This window comes from Dipodomys merriami, unplaced genomic scaffold (assembly GCF_024711535.1).
Source record: "Dipodomys merriami isolate MVZ:Mamm:240054 unplaced genomic scaffold, mDipMer1.0.p SCAF_891, whole genome shotgun sequence".
NCBI classification, from domain to species: Eukaryota; Metazoa; Chordata; class Mammalia; order Rodentia; family Heteromyidae; genus Dipodomys; species Dipodomys merriami.
In genome coordinates, this window is record NW_027206503.1 from 43042 (window position 1) to 54415 (window position 11374).

The 11374-nt window shown below is 35.1% G+C and overlaps 2 pseudogenes; one reads left to right on the top strand and one right to left on the bottom strand.

The window, feature by feature from the left end:
• The first annotated feature begins 7016 nt into the window (after positions 1 to 7016).
• On the top strand, positions 7017 to 7526 carry LOC138820513 (ankyrin repeat domain-containing protein 49 pseudogene; annotated as a pseudogene).
• Positions 7527 to 9633: 2107 nt separating this feature from the next.
• LOC138820515 (U6 spliceosomal RNA) lies at positions 9634 to 9733 on the bottom strand (annotated as a pseudogene).
• Between the last annotated feature and the right edge of the window lie 1641 nt (positions 9734 to 11374).

The window sequence follows — 11374 nt, forward strand, 5'->3', positions numbered from 1 at the left end:
CTTCAGCTCAAAGAAAAGACCAGAAGTTTCGAGGACCTGGAGGAAGTGAACACAGACTTGCAGGAGAAGCTGGAAGCGCTCTGGACAAAGAGGAGCAACATGAAGAAGAGAATCTGTAAGTTCTAATAAGTGCTGGTGGGGCGTGAGGTACTGAAGAGACGACTGGACAACCTGTTTTGTCAGGTGACCACAGCGAATCTGGAAAGAGACACCTACACAGAGGATTTGAGCATTGAGTGTGGAAGGATGAGTCCCGGTGGCTGACTGAGCAGGTGAACCAACGAACAGAGGAGAAGGAATGAGGGGCAAGGCAGGTTCTGGACCTAGAGAATGAGCTAGAGGAACTGAGAAGGAAGGTTGCAGAGCCACGGTCCCCCGTGGGACCATCACAGACGGAGCTGCAGAAGCAGACCCAGTCCTACCAGACACAAATGGAGTTGAAAAACCTGGAGGAACAACTTCACATCCAGATCCAGGAAAACCAGAAGCTCCATTTCCAGAATGCGGAGCAGCAGGAGCAATTGCCGAGACTGGAGGAGAAGGCCAAGCATTGGCAGGAGATGACCAAGACCCAGCATCCTGGTCTCAAAGCAGCAGGTGAAGAGACATCTGTGGGAACAGCTGGACTGCTCAGAGGAGAAGATAAAGGAATGGAAAGAGGTAGCTGAGAGAGAGAGAGAGCTAAGTGTCTTGGGAGCCGCTGGAGCAGCAGAAGCAGTCCCTGGCCCAGCTGCAGGAGCTCAGAGCCACCTGTGAGCAGCACATAGTCTCCAATAAGTGGCTGAGCTCTGAGAAGGAGGCCCTGCAGCAGCACCTGCAGAGGCAGACCCAGCTTCTGGAGCAACTGAAGCAAGTGCAGGGCCCGACCAACTGGGGGGACCAGGTGGTGCCTCAAAGTGGCAGGAAGCAAAACAATCCCTGGCACCTGGTGTTTTTCAAGTAAGCCAGTTCCTTGTACATGCCTTCAAGCAACCACAGAGGTCAAGATGACTTTTTGAGCTTTAATGTCAGCTCCCAAATATGTGGTACTCCAGACATAACAGAGTTAACTTGCAAATGAGTATGGATGTGCATTTGGGTGATGGAAATATTCTACTTACACATGTGTAAATTAGATTTTTGGGGGTAGATTGTAGTTCTTGAATAAGAGTCTGGGTGATGTCCCTGAGCATTTTCTCTCAAGGCTACCACTCTACTACTTTGAGTCACAGTTCCAATTCTGATTTCCTGTTGGTTGTTTGGAGATAAAAAGCTCATTGGCTTTCTTGTCCAAGATGGCTTCAACCCATGGTCATCAGATCTAAGCCTACCAAGTAACCAGGATTATAGGCATAAGCTGTTGATGTTTTTTAATAATTTAGTAAATTTTACAGTTACAGAAGTTATAAATTATCATTATAACCTGTGTAATATATGTGTGTATGTATATATCAATGCATACACATAGAAATATTTTAACATATTTTTGAATCTACAGTAGATATATGAAAAATGATTCTTCATTGTAAAATAAAATGGAAATCAAAGTTATTAAGGAACAAAACAAAGGAATTGTCACATGTTTCTTTTTGAATGTAATATGAATTGAGATAATCAGTTTGGGAAAACCATCTTTACTTTAAAAATATAGATGATGGCTATTAATTCCAATCCATCTATTTGCCCATATTGTGCATCCTCACATATGAGTTTCAAAATTAAACCACACTTTTTGCTTTTGTATTTAACTCACCTGTAATAATTTAGGATAGATGAAGTAATCCAATAAAGATTAAAATAATAGTAAGTGAGGCTATGAGTTAGAGCTGAAAATGATTTTAAATATGATAATAGCTAATTAAATTGCATTTTTCTTACTTTTACTCTATTGTCATATCCCTCCTTCTCACATTAAGAAAGTACATAGAAGGTTCTCAATAACTTATATGTAGAATCATGAAAAAATATATTGAAAGAATGAGGGCACGGTGTGAGTTTAGCTTATTGAGACCTGTAGCGGGTAATGTGTTTTGAGGACTTGAAAAATGTTGTGATGGAGATGAAGGAAGGCATGTGCTTATTCTGAAAAATTGACCAGAAGATTGCTCCCAGAAAGATAGTCATGAATTCTTCCAAAAGGTTACAGTAAAATCACTTTCACAACCATGTTCACTGCAGCATTATTCACCCTAGCCAAGTTATGAAAACAGTCCAGATGCCCATTGGAGAAGGGATGGTTGGAGAAAGTGTGGCATATATACACAATTGGATTGCCCTCATCCCTTATGAAGATCGTTACATTATTTGCAAAGAAATGGATAGATCTAATAATATGTTAAGTAAAGGAAGTCAGAGCAAGACACACAAAGGACCCATGGTCTGTTGCATATTTGGAAGTTAGAACTTTATACAAGTTTACACAACAGTATTAACCAAAACATGATATTTGCAGAGGAGTATTTAAAGGTGTAATTTCTTATAAAATTGAACTTTTAATCCAACAAAATGAACAACAAGAAACTATCACTTGGAATATGTGAGGGGAAGTCAAAGGGAAGGAATAAAGAGAGTTATGGAGGAAGAGAGTGAAGGCATAATGTACAATGCAGACAGTAGGAAACTAGAAAAAATTAAAGTGGGATGAGGTTTGGAAGGGTCTGGGAAAGTTAAGTAAAGATCCACTGTACTTATAAACTAATCTGTTGAATGGAAATTCCTTTGTGCAACTATTTAAGTTAATAAAAATATAATTAAAAACAAAGGAGACATCTGATCTTAAACTGCATTCTCTCAAACCATGAGTCAATATAACAGTTTCCTTCTCAGAAACTTTCTTTGCAGGTCTTCTCCTTATAATGATAGGAAACTGACCAACACAATATCAATACACCAAACTGCACATCATAATGGTACAAAATATAAAAATCACAATAATGTTAGAATTCATCACATGATAAAATAACAGGTAGAATGTATCAAATGCTGATTGATTGTTTTTCCAAGTACTTTACCTATGGTATCTAATTTAATCCTCACAATAATCCCATAAAGTGGAACTACTTCCATTTTTAATTATCAGATGATATTGAAGTTTTCAGAGTTGGAATTACTAGTACAACATTGCACACATGGTAAGTTTTAGCCTGATGCCCATCTCCCACTATATCAAATTACCTCATTCTCTTTTATGACTAAAACACCAGCACTTACTCTACTAATTCTAGGAAAATTTCCCAGAATTATTGTGTACACTCTAATAATATCTCGCTTTATCTTTGTTAGAAAATAGATAACTGTAACATGAAAATTCCAAGTTCATAATCAATTTATACCTCCCTGGTGAAAGGAACTGCTAAATTATAACATTCTTGATTTCTAGCTCAAAATAGTAGAAACCATATTCTATCCCATGGCTCAACATGTACTGCCTGGGAACCCTATCTCTGTTTAACACAGTCTTACTGAAAAAATGACCTGCCCAATTCCTGATGGAAACAGATTGAAGGTCTTATGGACAAGTGATTTCCACATTGTAGCTCACCTAAGTTGTTTACCATTAAAAGTATTTTGATTGCTTTTTATACCAACATTTTGAGAGAAATGTACTACTTTAAAATGCTATTAAAGCAAGACTGATAAAAATCATCTTTGACCCCAGATAAATATTTTACCTTTCATATACCCAAAAATGCAATCTGATCTATCATTGTTAGGAACAAGAGGTTAAAAATCACAGACACCAAGACCTAATCATAAATTAAAGAATCTCCAACTTGTGAATATAAATAGTTTAAAAAGACATAAATACTACTGCGTTTAAAAAAATTCTTATGATACTGAAGTTTCAATTATAAACTATTAACACTTGAAAATAAGTCATTTTTTGGTATTAGGACACAAAACACAAGATTAATCCTAATCTTATTAAAAGACTTTTATTTATACTAAAAATCCAATCTTATAACTACGAAGATTCTAAAAACAACTGAAGTACAGAGACACAAAGGAAAAATTTAACTGCATCATCTACATTCAAAGGACTGTGTTAATAGAAAATAGTTATGTAAATAATTAGCTTACCCAATTCACTTACATTCTTTTATTCTATTTCATTTAGTTTCATAAAAACTGGCTTTTCATAAAATGATGTTTAAAAGCCTATATGTCCACTTACGTTTTCATATCTTAACAATATTTATTTCAGAAATGTCTTTAGCTCTATAGTTAATGAAGTGAAATAATAATAAACTATCCAAAGTCTTTTCAGAAATTGCAAGACTCATTCTGGGATGTTATTTATATTGGAAAAGATATTCGAAAAGCCTTATTTGTTAAAGTTGCCACAGTTACTCCCACAAAAGAGCCATTAGTGAAGATTCTTTTGCATGTACAAAACAAATTCCAATACATCCACAATCTGGAGATGACACATGTTTTTTTGTTTGTTTGTTTTTGAAAGGAATATCTAATAAGCATATCCACAATACTGATTTTCAGTCAATATGATGGGATATTCAAATGTAATAAATATGGAGTTATCTCTTAGTGAGAATAGATATGATCTTACAAAGAAAGATTTTTTTTCAACAGAAATCTGGAAAGAGTTTATCCACCTTATGTTTCACAGGAATAACCAAAGAGTAATACCTGTATGTTTGTTGTTCAAACTCACTCCAATTTTATATCTTAAAAGTATAACCAATTTAAGAGGTCAAATACATATTTTGTACTGACAGTCTTCTTACAGCAATAACTTACTACCTAATTATGTCTTTATCTTCTTACCTAACATATAATAAGAGCTGAAAGCAGTCTCTTTCATCTAACTTAATGCTGTAAATGCTTTGGTTATGAAGATGTTATTTGGCAAATAAAATGTACAAAAGGATGGTTCCACTGAAATGACATGACAGAACATTGATAAATAAAAATCATTGCAACACAGTTAACTCTGAAAACTCACCCTGTCCACATTGGTAAGCAACATTGCAACAGCACATGCAAACCTATACACATACACACATGTGCACACATATACACACATGTACATGCATGCTAAATTCAGGGTTTATTATACAAAAAAGTTCAAATAAAATATTAGTGATTAGTACAAATGATAATTTGCCTTATTACAGAATGATATACAATCCAGTCACCACAGGTGTTACATTTTACCTGCCTCTCCACATGTGACCACTTAATTTATTTTAATTAATTAATTAATTTGTTTGTTTGGTAGTAATAATAGGGCTTGACCTCAGGGCCTGGCTCTGTCTCAGAATTTAGTTTTTCTTTAGTTTTCTCAAGGCTAGCATTTTACTGCTTGTACCACAGCTCCATTTCTAGCTTTGGCTGGTTACTTTCAAAACAGAATCTAATGGAATTTTTTTTACTTGGTCTGGTTTCAAATCACAATCCTCAGATTTCATCTTTCTAATAAGCTAGGGTTAATAATATGAGCCACCAATGTGGCCTCTACTTTTGCCTCTATATTTATCTAATGCACATACTTACATAGTAATTTTAAACTGAGTATAGAACCAAGATGTACAGTGATGATATTGTCCTATCAGAAATTCAAGTTAGTAATTTAAATTTCTTCTTGAGTCCATACAAAAATGACATGATATAGTATAAGAGAACTCACGATTGAACATATGAGCTTTAAGAGATTTCTAATAGATCCATTATTTATTGTCACCCAACATTACAAATAATGTATAATGCAGTAGTAAAATAGAAGTCCTTTGCATGACTACTTAAATTCCTTGTTTTTTTAAAGACACTTTGTTTTCATCTAAAAAAGCAGACCTGTCTATCGTCTTCAAGTGATTTTGATGACTGAAGGTGCTTAATGAGAAGTCAATATGTATTAGTAGTGCTTTGCTATCAATTAAATCTTACTTTTTCTTCTTGGAGAATATAATGATCAAAGCAATAGTTGAGAATCAGCAAGCAATAGTTCAGAATCATGCTTCCAGTGCAAGGGGATCACCAGTAAGTAATCCTTGACACCATTTTCCACAAAGCTTTGTCAGAGATATAAGCGGCCTGCCTTCTCTAGCTGCTTTCCTTGCTCGGACCTATTCTTTCATTGTACAGGAAAAGTGTGATTCAATTGATTTCACTCAGATCTGTTATTAGAATTATCAAGGATTTAGATTCTTGTCTGTAATTTGGTCAAAGCTATGTCTCTTTATGTAGGCTACTAAAAATGTATTTACTAATTTCAAGTAAATACATAAATTCTATTTCCATCTTTTTTAAAAAATAAAATTCTGTTTGCTCTATAAATTGATCAGAGGCATGGATTTTGTGGCTAGCTAGAGCATTGCACATCTCTCTGTCTCTCATTTCACCTCTCATGGTTCTCATAGATAATATGACTGCTCCACAATTATCCTAATTTATTTTGCTTTTATATTTTTGGTTGAATCATTTCACTTTCTGCTCTGCCATTTCCCAAATTATTTATATAGAAAGCATTATTTCTTTTTTCTTTTTTTTTGTCAGTCGTGGGGCCTGAACTATGGGCCTGGGCACTGTCCCTCAGCTCTTCAGCTGAAGGCTAGCACTCTACCACTTAAGTGTCAGCCACACTTCTGTATTTTTATGCTTATGTGGGCTGAGGAATCGAACCCAGGGCCTTATACGTGCAAGGCAAGCACTCTACCACTGAGCCACCTTCTGTTTTCTCATTCCTAGAAAAAGCTGCACAAGAAGACAACACTGATTCTCATTTTCAGTCTGTACATTTGCATATGGAGGAACGTCTTTCCTCTGTTCTCCATCAATTCCCTACTTTCCAGTTAGAATGATTTAGAATAATAAAAATGAAAAAAGATTAAATAAATAATGAAAAAAAACATGCAGAAAATTCACTGTGTTTTTCTCACCAGTTCAACCAATGTAAACTATTGGGGAAATACATAGACACCTTATTCCCACTGGCACTGAAAGTCTCTAGTTAAGCAATTCTGATGAAGATGAGGAACAAAATGAAAAAGTGATGAATGGTATCAATTGCAAGAAAAAAAATGGAGTCGGATCCAAGCAAATTTCTTCTTTGGGCTGCTGAAAATAATCGGCTTAGTAGAGTGTGGAGACTACTTTCCATAAAGGCCACTCATGTGAATACTAGAGATGACGATGAATATACCCCTCTTCATCTAGAAGCCTACAGTGGACAGTTAGATATTGTTCGTGAGTTGTTGCCTCAAGCAGCAGATATTCATGCAATAAATGTGAATGGTTGGAAACCCCTGCACAGTGCTTATTCTTGGAATAATACCAGAGTGGCTTCTTTCTTACTTCATCATTATGCAGATAGCAATGCCCAAACTAAAGGCCTCTTAACTCCCTTGCGTTGTGCTGCTGGGTATAGAGATAGCGAAGGTACGCTGGACCTCCTTCTGTTCAACCGTTATATCAAACCAGGACTGAAGAACAAGTTTGAAGAAACTGCCTTTGATATTACCAAAAGGATAAGTATGTATCACTACCTCTTTGAAGTTGTGGAAGGCTGTCGAAAGAAATTGTTCTCTTAAGTCATAATGGTTCAGTTAAGTATCTTTTTTTTTCCTTTTTTTCTTTTTTTTTTTTTTGGTTGAGTTTTTTTTTTTTATTGTGAAAATACCATACAGAGGAGTTACAATTACATAGGTAAGGGAATGAGTACATTTCTTGTCAAACATGTTGCCTCCTCCTTTATTTCCCCTTCCCATCCCTTCCCATCTCCTCCCCTCTCTACCCCTCCCCCCACCAAAGTTGTAAAGTTCGTTTTTCGACATGTCTTGTACATCTCATTGTTGCAATGGGTCAATCTGTGTCCCTATTTAAACAATTTGTTTTTCCCCTTCCCTTTCACAAATCATACCAACATCAAATACAATGAAAGCAGGGATTATACCATGGGAGAGGGACATAAAAAGCAACAAAGAAATCATCTTATAAATATGTTAGAAACAATCGCAAGAAAGAAGAAAAACATTTGAATCCTTATCTTAGGGTTCATTTCGCCAAACATCAACTTATCTGATCATTTTGACTTGTCTCAGACATGTACTAGTTATTGCAAATAAGGGAAACCATGGGACCAATGTTTTTTTGGGCCTGGCTTACTTCACTTAATATTTTTTTTCCAAGTCTTTCCATTTCCTAACAAATGGGACAATGTCATTCTTTCTCATGGAAGTATAGAATTCCATTCCATAGAATTCTATTTTCTCAATCCATTCATCTACTGATGGGCATCAAACAAGACCATACTAAAGCTACCAGAACAAATATGTTTATTGCAGCATTATTTAGCATAGCTATTAGTTAAGTTCCTTAAACTTCAAAATGCCAATCCATTCTTTGTGTCCATACAAAATACTTTCACAACCCAAATAACAGCAATATCTTACTGTAAAAATTCTGTGGAATTTTTCCAAATGAATTGCCTGACTTTGATGTAAAAATGTATTTTAGTTGTTTGTATACATCTATAATTATTTCTGCAGATTTTGTGATTTTTTAATCAGAAATAATTTGAACTCATCTGTTGAAAGGAGTAGTACAGAAACTAAAGATATTTGTTTATTGTCTGAAAAAATATTTTTTAAAATATTCTATATTCTGTGTTTGAGTAATATCCATAATCTATTTCACTCTCTCCTGGATATACTTTGAATTGAACATTGTTTTATAATATATAAATATATATATATATATATATATATCCATTAATAAATAGTCCTTTCAAATTACATTCCATATAGAAAATTTAAGATTCCTTTTTTTCTAGGTCCTTATGAAAGACCCCAGACTCCTAGGAGACTTTCGTCAACGGGAGGGCGCCCCAGAAACTCAGACTCCAGGCTGAGAGATGCAATAAGCAAGAGGAATTTATTTGACGTTTGCGCAAACGGACTCTCTGCCCCGGTCAGTCAGAGAGCCCCGAGCAGCGGTTACAAGCCTTTTTAAAGGCAAAAATCACAAGATTAACGCATAACACAAAGCATCCCATGATTGGTCCATTTAAAGATCATCATATATGCCAACAATCACTTTGCCACGCGGGAAATTTTGTAACACTCTTTGTAAAACAATTGGCTCATGGTTGGTTTAATGGAGGGTTTACATGGTTACAGGCCTATGATTGGTTGACATTTGGCCCAGTTTATGGTCTGGCCAGGTGGTCGTTGTCAAGATCCGTCCCAGGGATTGCTGAACTAAACTGGAACTGAAAAACATGTACTATCTATAACCGCTGTCCTTGTTCTGGGGTGGGCTGATATCCGGACATCTGGGCCGGCCAATATCCCGGAGTCACTGCCCAGTTTTATCTGCCAGGGAAGGGGGTCTGAATACAAGCATATTTACAGAAGCAAAATCAGCAGTTAGCAAGTTAGTAATGGCAATGTTAAAGTGATGTTTTTAATTTTTAACCCTTCACTTATACTAGTATATTTCTTAAGGATAAAATGACCATGTTAACTAATTTCAAAAGTTTTGTAAAGGTTATTGTATATAAAGGCCTTTCTAAGGTGAATGTTTAATCCACTGATATCAAACTCACATTTAATTCTAACACTTGCATGTATTGTCACACGTGTAATTTTGTAATCAACTTTTTAATAACTGTTTTTCATTTCTTGCATCTGAAGAATGAAAACTATGGAATACCTCACAAATTTTCATATTATCCTTGTGCAAGCACCATGTTAATCTCTGTATTGTTGTAATTTGGGTATATGGGCTGCTGAATCATGTAGTATCTTCTAAATTTAAGTAGTTAATGATGCAATCTTTTTACAGGCTTATATCCTTGGGTGCCTTTTTGTAACAAGGAAGCCTTATTGTCCCTAACAATAATATTGATCTTATTTCCCTAAAATAATATGTATAGTGAAAAAAATTTATATTGTTCGGTCGATTGCTCACATTTGTATTTTTTGTGAATGACAATTTTAATTCTTTTTCATTTTAGATTTGATCATACTTTGAAGCACTTATAGCTAGATCCTAAGGTAATGGCTTTTTCCAGTACTTATTTATGCAACTGAGTTAGCTTTGTGGAGCTAATAGATTCAAAGTAAGCCTTGCTTAAGAGCTACTTCTAAACTTCTGCAGCTGACATTTTCCCAAATGAGGTCTTACCGGCACAAATGTCTACCTGACCCTTTATCCTTCTTCCATGTAGGAACAGACCAACAGAATATCCTATCTTTACAGCATAGTTTGTCTTACTGGAACCAAACTAATCTTAGTTACAAGTGATCATAGAGAGATGAACAGTTAAGACAGAACTGTTCGGACTAGAAGGAATTTTATCAAAATTTAATTGTTTATTATACTTAACATTCCAAAAGTAGCAAAAGCCAAGAAGCTGAAAAAATTGTTCATATGCATGATTACCTAATGTCTGGCCTGTCTACCTTCCAACCAGGCAGAAACTTACACTACTGACTTTCTATCACCAAATATTTTCATAGTTGCAGGAGAAGTCCATATGTTTCCCCACTTTATTAGGCCTTACATTGGTAATGTTTTAATCACAGTGTTTCCTCTTGCCTCCAGGCTGTAAATCTACAAATGGTAAACTTTAGGTCTATCTCTACCAAACACTGAGGTAGAGATAATGCAATAATACTTTAAGAGTTGTCTTTGATACCCTAACTGCAACAGAACAATGCAAAACATGTGCCCTTTTGTATTATATATAGTTATATAACTTATATTTATATGTGGCGATTTTATATTTCACACAGTGAAACTTATTAGAATTAGTTGATAATATGACAAATACATTGATACTTATATATTCCAATAAATAGAATTGGAATATAAATAATTAGGTTTATAATACATACTAGAATATAAAAAGTATCAATGTAATGTCTTCAGTATAATCTTGTGTTACCTTCTAAGTGTTCTTGTTCTTCTGAATTCACATGGTAAAAAAAAATGTTTTCCTCTAATTTATATGGGATTTTACTCTGTTGCTCTGTTTGGTTTTAAACTCACGTGTTCCAAACTGTTTTTCTCCACATTTCTGAAGCATTCCTATTGGTTATACCCAAATTTTGTTGATATGATGTCTAAAAGATATTATTCTTTTGCAAGACACATGGGTCTTTGGATCCCAGGTCCCAGTTACCCACATCATCAGATAACAGGGTCAAGACTTCTTACCTAGACCCATGCAACATTCCAACAGAAAGTAATTGAAGAGCCATGCCAATTTCTCATTTCCTATAATATTTCAGGCCCCAATTCCTTGAGAAGCAGGAATTAGCAGTAAACAATAGTGAAATGCAAGGCAACATAAAATGAAGGATGAGATCACAAAATCTGAGAGAAAGAACTGTAATTCCAACTTTCAATTTACAGATGACCAGCCCATATCTGT